The sequence below is a fragment of the Lynx canadensis genome, chromosome D1, assembly GCF_007474595.2.
Source record: "Lynx canadensis isolate LIC74 chromosome D1, mLynCan4.pri.v2, whole genome shotgun sequence".
NCBI classification, from domain to species: domain Eukaryota; kingdom Metazoa; phylum Chordata; class Mammalia; order Carnivora; family Felidae; genus Lynx; species Lynx canadensis.
In genome coordinates, this window is record NC_044312.2 from 16,315,768 (window position 1) to 16,326,135 (window position 10,368).

The window sequence follows — 10,368 nt, forward strand, 5'->3', positions numbered from 1 at the left end:
AAGTTACGGCTTGGCTCCCTCTCTCAGCAAGCCCAGTGGTTCCCAGAACCATCCGATTGTTATTTCCTCAGCTCCAGAAGGTATAGGTGGGTATGAATTGCAGCTCAGATATACTCAGGAGGTATCTGACTGTATACCCTGAACAACTGGTAGACTCCCCACATTGGTCCTCTGACCAAGGGAGTAAAGACGATGATGATAGAAAAGGCCAAGTACAAGTCACTAGAACCGTGTCCACATACTAAAATAGTAAACTAAAGCCAGTATCACATTTCTGGAAGGATTGAGAAGCTTAGTGGCACCAACGAGTTCTTGAAAGATTCAAGGGTGGGACGCCTGGGTGGCTCAGTTGGTTAAGGGTCCGACTTGGGCTCAGGTCATGACCTTGCAGTTGGTGGGTTCGAGCCCCGTGTCGGGCTCTGTGCTGACAGCTCAGAGCCTGGAGGCTGCTTCGGATTCTGTGTCGCCCCTCTTTCTCTGCCCCTCCCCCACTCATTCTCTGCCCCTCCCCTGCTTGTGCTCTGTCTCTCTCTCTCTCTCTCAAAATAAATAGCTTTTTAAAATTTTTTTAAAAGAAATTAAAATTAATAAAAACTGTTCAATGCTTTAGTTACTAATTGCTTTTAAGATACCAGTAATAAACTTTTGCATGTGAACATAACCTTTTTATGAAGAGTAACTATTTTCCAAAAGGATAAGACGAGTGGGGGAAAGCATGGCTCTGTTTTCTATTTTCGTAAATCCCTTTAACGTCTGGCTCATAGAAGACAGCTAGATTCTCATAACTGATTCGGCATAGTCTATTGCAATATCCCGTATCACAGAGCCTCTGGATGACTCCATAGTTCATTCTTGATAAAACAAGAGTGAAAGAGATAGTTTGGCATTATTTCGAAAATAGTTTTCATCTCACAGACCCTCTGAAAGGGTCTGAGGGGACTCTACGATTCCCAGACCACACCCTGAGAACCCCTGTTATATATAGCATTGTGCCACAAGGTTTTTGCTCTATTTTGCATTGTTTTTCACCACTAATGAATTTTTGTAGCTATTTTTCATTAACTACAAAGTAATTAATGCTCATCAGCTTTGCAGATGTTATAAAGGATGGAAGGGGAGGGGATTATTGTAAAAGGTGACAAGAATACAAGCTGACATGATTTCAGCAGACCAGGATCAAACAGAATTAAAGGTGGAATGACCTGTCTTAACATTTTGCTTTGTTTTTAATTGGTTGCACGAGTACTGGCAGCATAGGCTGGGAAGAACCGGCCTGACAGCAGCTCGTATGAAAAAGACCTGGCAGCTCGTGTCAACCACAAGCTAAATATGAACCAACAGTTTAAACATAACGTTAAGAAGCATCCGTAGGAGCACCTGGCTGGCTTAGTCGGTGGAGCATGCGACTCTTGACTTTAGGGTCATGAGTTCGAGCCCCTCGTTGCGTGGAGCAATTACTTAAAATAAATAAATTAATTAAAAAAAAAAAAAAGAAGCATCAATAGAAGTGTAACCACTGAGCTGGGGCAGACAGGTAGTGTTATTGACTTGGAGGAGAGGTGGGGGAGTCCCCACCTGGATTCTCAGAAAGCACAAAGGGGAGGGGATAGGACGCGTGCAGCATTTGTGCTCTGCTAACAATGCGGGGTTTTTTTCTTAACGTTTACTTATTTTGACGGAACGAGAGCACACGTGAGTGGGGGAGGGGCAGAGAGAGAGGGAGAGAGAGAGAATCCCAAGCAGGCTCGGCACAGTCTGGAGTCTGTGGGAGGTTCAGATCCCAGCTCTGCCACTTGCTAAATGCGCTGCCTCTGTTAAACTCTCTGAACCTCGGTTTCCCCATTTATAGAATCAAAATGATAATATCGTGTATATTAGGAAGATTGAATGAGAAAATCCATGTAAAGTGCTTATCTTAGTATGTGGCACATGGTAATTGTTCATTAAACATTATTGCATAAAGTATATTTTATATCAGATATTTTTAAAGGGAAACAGAATCTGGAGACATGCCTTTCTGCCTACACACAGGCTGCTGACTTGCTTTGACCGGAGGAGTGGTGTTCGTGCCCACGGGCCACAGGCGGCCCCGTTTCAGAAAAGGAGCTCTGTTCCACATTTGCAGCACCAGAAGTCCTCTCCAGCGGCTTTCCTAGAAGGAAGATGGATTAACGTTTGCTTTGAAATGACAGTTGTTTCACAAACTTTTGCTTTAATTATGAATTTATATTTCTGAACCTATTTACTGAGCTAAGACAACTCACGTAATTCTTTTTTCCTTAATTTTTTTAATGTTTATTTTTGAAGGAGAGAGAGAGACAGACACAGAGCGCGAGCAGGGGAGGGGCAGAGAGAGGGGGAGACACAGAATCCGAAGCAGGCTCCAGGCTCCAAGCTGTCAGCACAGAGCCCGACGCGGGGCTCGAACTCACAAACCGTGAGATCGTGACCTGAGCCGAAGTCGGATGCTTAACCGACTGAGCCACCCAGATGCCCCAACAACTCACGTAATTCTTACTGAATTATGCTTGAAAGCCCCTTTATAGGATGAAATGATAAAATCTAATTGTTTTATTCCAAGACTATCCTTCAAATAGTCTTTTCTTTCACCACTGACTTATGAGTCCTTCTTTTTTTTTTTAATTTTTTTTTTAACATTTATTTATTTTTGAGACAGAGAGAGACAGAGCATGAACGGGGAGGGGCAGAGAGAGAGGGAGACACAGAATCGGAAGCAGGCTCCAGGCTCTGAGCCATCAGCCCAGAGTCTGACGCGGGGCTCGAGCTCACGGACCTCGAGATCGTGACCTGAGCCGAAGTGGGATGCTCAACCGACTGAGCCACCCAGGCGCCCCATGAGTCCTTCTTTAGCACGTATTAAATTCTAGTTCGGGCAGTGAACAAGTACTTGTAAGCCTTGACTATGGGCCATACTATGGTAGGCATGGGGAAAAATGACACATGGTGAGTAAAAACATAGTCCCTCTCCTGACGCCTGGAGCTTTATACAAACGCTGACGTACATTTCCAGGTTATCTATTTGGTTCCACTGGTATCTCTATGACTTTTCGTCCCAGGGCCTCGGTCGTTATCATCGTACTTGCCATTTGTTGAACAGCTCATAAGGGCCAGGCACTGTGCTGGGCGCTTTACACACAGTATTTCATCAAACATTCGTAACAGTTCTATAAATGGTATTCTTTCCCCCACTCTACTGAACTCAGAAACTGAGGATCTTTCCCAAGGCGACTATACTAGTCCACTCCAGCCGCCATAAATAACCAAAGACCACAGACTGTGTGGCGTAAACAAGCAAAATTCTTTTCTCACAGTTCTGGAGCCTGGAAAATCCAAGATCAGGGTTCTGAGGTCCCAGAAGGGTTTGGTTTCTGGTGAGAGGTCTATCCTCGGCTTGCAGATGACTGATCGCTCTCCCTGACTGTGTTCTCACATGGCCTTTCCTCTGCGGTCTCGTGGCAAGTGGGGAGAACCCATCTCCAAGTACAGTCGCACCGAAGGTGAAGGCTTCGGCGTGTAAATTTGGGGGGGGGGGGCCCAATTCAGTCTGTAAGAGCGACATGTCCAGGAAGTAGTGGCCCCGCATTCAAACTTCCTCCAGGCCTGAATTCTTATTCAACGCCGTTTCTGTCTAATAGGGGGAAATCCCATCTAATTACACTTACTTTCTTGAAAACCAGAGAAAACCCAAAACAAAACGAAACAAACCGAAGCATCCTTATCCATGAATTCTTTCAGATGAATTTCACACATCACCTCGACACGTTCCGCGTTGGAAAGAACCGATGTCTATATACCAACACATCGCTGCATCCGGGAACAGACTGAGTGCTGTCTCAGCAACAGGTGAGGGGAGTCACCTGCTTCTCCTCATCCGCGTCTCACGTACGTTTCTTCTTATTAAGGGTTTTCTGAGACGATTTCTTTGAGCTTAGTGCTTCTCAAGTTTTAATGTACATGCGGTCCCCTGGGGATCTTCTTAAACAGCAGACGCAGCAGCCTGGGGTGAGCCTGGGTTCCTGCATTTCCAACAAGCTCCCAGACGCGGCTGCGGGCGTGCTAGGGACCGTACTTGGAAAAGTAAGGTTGTGTTCGCGCTGTTCTGAACGAGACGGTTTAGTCTAATATTTCAGAACTGGCTACTGTGATTATCCAGAAAAGCTACTGATTTTTATTTGACCAGTTTTGCATACCGTTTCCTTCCTGAACCCAGCAGGTTTCCTTGTGACTGTGGAGGCCGGCTGGAGCATCAGGGCCAGGGTCTGGGGAGAGGGGACCGCATGCAGGTGCTAAAACAGTCCCCTGGCATCCCCTGCCTGGAAATCTGGGCAACCAGGCAGTAACGCCCTTCCCACCCTCACCCTTGCGATGTCACCTTTCTTTTTTGTTTTTAAGTTTACTTATTTATTTTGAGAGAAAGGGAGAGAGCATGAGCACGAGCAGGACAGAGAGAGAGAGAGAGAGAGAGAGAGAGAGAGAGAATCCCAAGCAGGCTCCGTGTCACAAACGGTGAGATCATGACCTGAGCTGAGATCGAAAGTCAGATGCTTAACCAACTGAGCCACCCAGGCGCCCCGTGATGTTACCTTTCCGCATGACTTAGACCCAGTGTATTGTGCATCTTAGCCTAGAGTATCTGCTCAATGAACACTTGCTGGATAAATTAATCTAGAGCAAACTCCCCCCGACAAATCATTCTGGCAGATAGGGAAACTGAGGCCCAGAGAGAGGAAGCAAATTTTTTGGAGCTGAGTTATGGGTCTGGCTGGAAAGAGAACTCAGGTTTCCTGCCTTCTATGCAGTGGTGCTCCTTGCGCTATGCCTTGAGAGAGTCATCGAAGGGGTGTGGTCTCACTTGAGGAAGGCTCCAGAACCTCACAGCATTAGACCCAGGAGGAGACCTTAAGATCACATTATCCAGGGTTTCTTAACCAAGGTGTGTGTCAGAACCACTGTTTACACGCCTGGGCCTCACCCCAGAAGAGTCTGATTCAATAGGTCTGCTGTGGGCACGACAGGATCCAAACAATCCCCAGGTGGGTGAATCAGATACACAGCCAGCTTCGAGAACCGCCGTCTGGACCCGATCTCCTTGTTTTACTAAACCACAGCAGCTGGCTGATGGCCACGCAGCACCATTCCATAGGATTTCCTTGAGACCTGAGCTTCCAGAAGTTAGGAACCATGTCTAATCATGGGCTTCCTGACCAGGAGAGGGGAGGGGGAAGGGTGACAGAGGGTGAGGGTGACTTGGCATCCAGACCTGGCATCCCATTTCTCCAAGCATAGCGCCAGGCCAGGAAAGTCTTGTGTGCGAGCAGGAAAGGCAGTTGTTTAAAGGCTGTAATCTGAGAGATTGAAGGCTTTCTCCCCAGCTTTAAAAAAAAATCACACGGCAGAGTGATTTAAAAAGCAGAGATCTCTCAAAGAGCCCGCGAGAGAATTCATATCCCCGCTCCGCCACCAGTGTTAGCAAATTACTTCGCCTCAACCTCAGTTTCCCCACCTGTAAAACATGGGCATCAACAGGACCCACCCGTAGAACCCAGAGGCGAAGCATGTGACAGTTGAAGCCAGACTGGCTGGTTCAAATCCCAGTTCTGCCGCTTGTCGGCTGTGTGGCTTTTGGCGAGTTATTTAAACTTCTTTGTGCCTCAACTTCATCACTTGTAAGATGACGATGATAAAAGTAATTTCCTCAGAAGGTTGTTGTGAGGGTTGCATGGGTGAGTACCTTTCCCTAACCTCTGAGCCCCGGTGCGTCTTGGGCCACACGGTCCGTCTCGTCTCTGTCTGCGTTCTTCCCGGGCTGTAAATGTCACCTGACTGGTTCCAAATTTATGTCTCAAGCTCCTTCCTTTCCTCTGAACTCTACGTCCGAATATCCGACCGCCTGATAGCCAACTCCCCACTCCGCTCACCTCAGAGGCAAAACTGGGTGCATGGAAATTGGTGTAGGCTAGTTTGGGGCTCCTTCTTCCCTACCCGGTGGCACCTCCCCAGCCACTCTCTCTCCCTACCGCCCGGCCCTAAGAGTCCTCTCTTTGCGGGCCGACCGGGGCTCAGCCCCCCAGACCGATCTCCAGGACAGTGAGTTCCACGGCCATAAGGCCTGGGCCAGTGTCCAATTTCCACCCACTGGGCTGGTTTGTCAGGCTCAGAGTATTGTGGCTTTCTCCACCCTACCCCAGGCCTGCAAGGGCAAAGGGCCCCACTTTGTTTCTGGGTCAGCCAGCAAGTAAACGGTGATGGCCTCTCTCTGAACTCTTGCTCAGTGGCATGCCTTCAGCACCCAGCTGGGGGCCCTGGAGCATCATGGGACTGGATCACCTGTCCAGAGGACTAGAATTTCCTCTGCCAGAGGTAGAACATTAGTAACGGTGACAGCTGATGCTCATTTCGTTTCCAGAACACCTTGCTTACTTGGAAGTAGGATTCTAAACTCCAGAGACTATTGACTCTCCTGTCATTCACGTGTTCATCCACCCAGTCATCAAACCTCTGTGGACTGCTGTCCCTGCCCCCTGTGCCTGACACTGTGCGAGGTCATAATCTAGTAGAAAGGCATCTACACGTACACAGTTGTCTCTACTACAAAGGGTAAGGCGAATGCCCACCCGATCCCACCCCCACCTAAGAAAACAAAAAAAGGCTAAAAAATTACTCTTACTTGAATAGCTAGCAAACAAACGGTTGAGCACTCACTAGGCATTGGGTGTTTTCATGTACTGATCGCATATCGATGCGCACAATGTTCTGAGGTAGGTGTTTCCTAATGCGTACATGAGGAAGAGGACAGACTTGCCCAAGGTCACGCAGCTACTGAGAGCCAAAGCTGAGATTCAAAGCCTGTGTTCTTTCTCCTGACCTTGCGGGCAGTCCCAGGGTAAGTACAGCATACCCAAGCCCCAGCAAGCCACCAGGGAGAGTCAGACTCCCCTGGGCCCTACCCAGACTTCCCACCACTTCTCCTCTGACCCACACCTTCATTCCCTCATCAGTCAGTCAAAGACAATTACTGAGCCCCTCCTAGCTGCAAAGCTCTTGGGGAAGGAATGAATTATAAATGACTGTCTCAGGAAGCTCTCCGCCCAATAGAACATAGTACATAAAGAACTACAATGCAAGGTAAAAGTAAGAAATACAGGTAAAGTGTTAGATTCGGTTCAAGGGAGGAAATGATTGTTTGGAGTCAGGGGAATCTTGAGGAGGAAGGGGCACCGAGGCGGCCTCGGGCCTCGAGGATGTTTAGGTTTGGGTCTGCGCAATATGGGGGGGGCGGGGGGGCGGGAAATGCCTAAGGAAAGGTGTGGGGGGAGTGGGGCACTCCAGAGGAATTAATTCTCAAGGTTGGAGGAAAGCTCACCTGAAAAGGAACCAGCAGGAAGTTAACTTTGGAAACTCACGGTGAACATTCTATAAATATTTATTGCCTGAAAAACAAACAACAGCACATCTGGGCCGTGTTACAGGGGCCTGAAATGCCAAGCTACAGCACCTGGCCCTTGTTTCCTCGCTAACAGGGAGATGCCCACGTGATTTTCCAATGCGCGCCACCCCCCCCCCCTTTGGCAGGCGCTGCATCCCTGCCTCTCCAGAGCCAGCCCCACACTGTCAGCAGCCCTGTCTCCCACTGCTGTGTCATCATTTACTCTCTTTCAAGTGCCTGGCCCACGCCCAGCAGCCCCCACACTGCAGCCCAGAAAGCTTCCTTCCTGGGGCAGCGGGGCCCGGCGAGTCATTTGGAAACCTCTCTCAGATGAGCTCCGTGATCAAGGTGCTGATACGGCAGGTGGGCCGGCCTCACCGTGTCCCCAATCGCAGAGGTGAATGCGGTGGCGAGTTTCGTTGGCCCATCACCTCCGCCTTGGGCCTGGTACACTTTCACTGCCGCAGATGGGTGTGGATGCCTTTGACAAATGTCATTTCACGATCCTGCTTCAGCCGTTTCCTGCCTTTGCCTGTCAAGGCTGCTCCGTCCTGTGGACCCCACCCTGGGCCATCCGATACCAGGCGTCCGACCTACCCCCTCCTCCCTCCCTCTTCCCTCTATGGGGCTGTGAGGACGTGGACTTGGGCAAGATGAACTTTTTGCCGTTTTGTCTGACATCTCGTCTACAACACGCAGGCTAAGCGGCCCGCTGGGGGCCTGTTCATCTCGTGTCCTCGGAGGACAGAGCACCGGGTCTGGAGTCAGAAGAACTGGCTCAACTTCCTTTCTAAGTGGATATACTTAAGCAGCTCATGACACAGGCCGAGGCCTGGTTTCCTTATAAATAAAAGAACTGAGAAATCCTGGTTGCCTTTCTCCACGGGCTTGAGATGAGGTTCTCCTGACACAAAGAATGAGAAAGGACTTCATAAACTGTAAATGAATCCGGGAGTGTGATGATGCTGGTTATTAGGTTGTGAAGACTGAGTTCACATTCTTTTTAAAAAAATTTTAAGGGGCGCCTGGGTGGCGCAGTCGATTAAGCGTCCAACTTCAGCCAGGTCATGATCTCGCGGTCCGTGAGTTCGAGCCCCGCGTCAGGCTCTGGGCTGATGGCTCAGAGCCTGGAGCCTGCTTCCGATTCTGTGTCTCCCTCTCTTTCTGCCCCTCCCCCGTTCATGCTCTGTCTCTCTCTATCCCAAAAATAAATAAACGTTGAAAAAATAAAAATAAAAAAATTTTAATGTTTATTTATTTTTGAGAGAGAGAGACAGAGCATGAGCCTGGGAGGGGCAGAGAGAGAGAGAGAGAGAGAGAGAGAGAGAGACACAAAATCCGAAGCAGGCTCCAGGCTCCGAGCTGTCAGCACAGAGCCCGACGCGGGGCTCGAACTCACAAACCGTGAGATCGTGACCTGAGCTGAAGTCAGAGGCTTAACCGACTGAGCCACCCAAGTGCCCGTCCCCGTTCTTTCTCTAAATGGCACTTTCAGATTTTTATAATTGGGAGATATTATTATTAAACACATAAGCTTGTTTAATGTCTGCCTCCCCTCCAGGGTGCAAACTACAATAGGGCACGAGTCACGTTTGGTTTTGTTTCTTGTTGCTTTCCCAGCATCCAGTTCGGTGCTTGGAATGCAATGGAGGCTGAAGGAATGATTTGCGGATAAGTTACGTGAGGACCTCTCCACCCACCCATCCTCACTGGAAACATCTACTAGGCTAGACTATCTTGTTTGCTGCTAAACCTGGGCACACAGTAAGCAGTAAATAGGTGTTTTTTTGGAAGTTCGAAATGAACAAATAAATTCCCGCTTCGTTGTGAAGTTCTGTTGCTAAAGACTCTGTTTCCCAGATGCTCTGCTACAATCTAAATGCCCAGACAGGCTCTCTATGCCTCTCAGCACCCGCTGTCCTTGCCTCTTGTCCTTTTCCCATGTCCCCCTCTGCTCCAGTCCAGACAAAGTGCCCACCGTCCTCTCCCCAGCACATGCTCAGACCTCCTGCAGGCCTCTGCTGGGCCCGAGGCCTTCCCTTATCCCTTCCGTCAGAGTTCTGCCTAAAGGTCCTTCCTTTCCAAGCCCCTTGAAAAAAGTGGTGTGTGTGCATATGTGGAATTTGAGAAACTTAACAGAAGACGGGGCGGGGGGGGGGAGAGTTACAGAGAGGGAATGAGGCAAACCATAAGAGACTCTTAAATACAGAGAACAAACTGAGGGTTGATGGGGGGGTGGGGGAGAGGGGAAAATGGGTGATGGTCATTGAGGAGGGCACCTGTTGGGACGAGCACTAGGTGTTGTATGGAAGCGAGGGGAATCTACTTCTGAAGCCAAGAGAACACTGTATGTTAGCTAACTTGACAATAAATTATTTTTTTAATGTTTGTTTTTGAGAGAGAGAGAGAGAGAGAAAGAGAGAGAGACAGAGCATGAGCAGGGGAGGGGCAGAGAGAGAGGGAGAGACACAGAATCCGAAGCAGGCTCCAGGCTCCGAGCTGTCAGTACAGAGCCTGACGCGGGGCTCGAACCCACGGACCGTGAGATCATGACCCGAGCCAAAGTCGGACGCTCAACCGACTGAGCCACCCAGGCGCCCCTCCAATAAATCATATTTTTAAAAAGATAACAAAAATAATCATAATTACAAAATAAAATAAAAAGTGTGTGTGTGTGTGATAGCACTTTGTACCTATGGAGGATTTCTATTTGGAAAAAACTTTTGCATCCATGATATTACTTTTGCATCCAGTAGCAAGATAAGCAGTACAGGCATGTCACGAGTGTAGAGATTAGGAAACTAAGGCTCAGGGAAGTTTTATCGGTAATTTGTATACCTAGGAGTGTGACTGATTTGTGGATCCGTGAAAGCAATTTGGTTTAAAGAAAGAAACAAACAGGGGCACCTGGGTGGCTCAGT

The 10,368-nt window shown here is 48.7% G+C and overlaps 1 long non-coding RNA gene and 1 other non-coding gene across 2 annotated transcripts; both read right to left on the bottom strand.

Annotated features, from left to right (window-relative positions):
* Positions 1-1,950: 1,950 nt before the first annotated feature.
* Positions 1,951-8,459, bottom strand: LOC115526129. Its single transcript, XR_004344186.1, has 2 exons — positions 7,385-8,459; positions 1,951-2,152 (listed from the first exon to the last, which is right to left on the bottom strand). It is a non-coding gene; the product is annotated as an uncharacterized LOC115526129 (long non-coding RNA).
* A 1,499-nt stretch (positions 8,460-9,958) lies between these two features.
* TRNAQ-UUG lies at positions 9,959-10,043 on the bottom strand. The gene has a single exon. It is a non-coding gene; the product is annotated as a tRNA-Gln (tRNA).
* Positions 10,044-10,368: the final 325 nt, after the last annotated feature.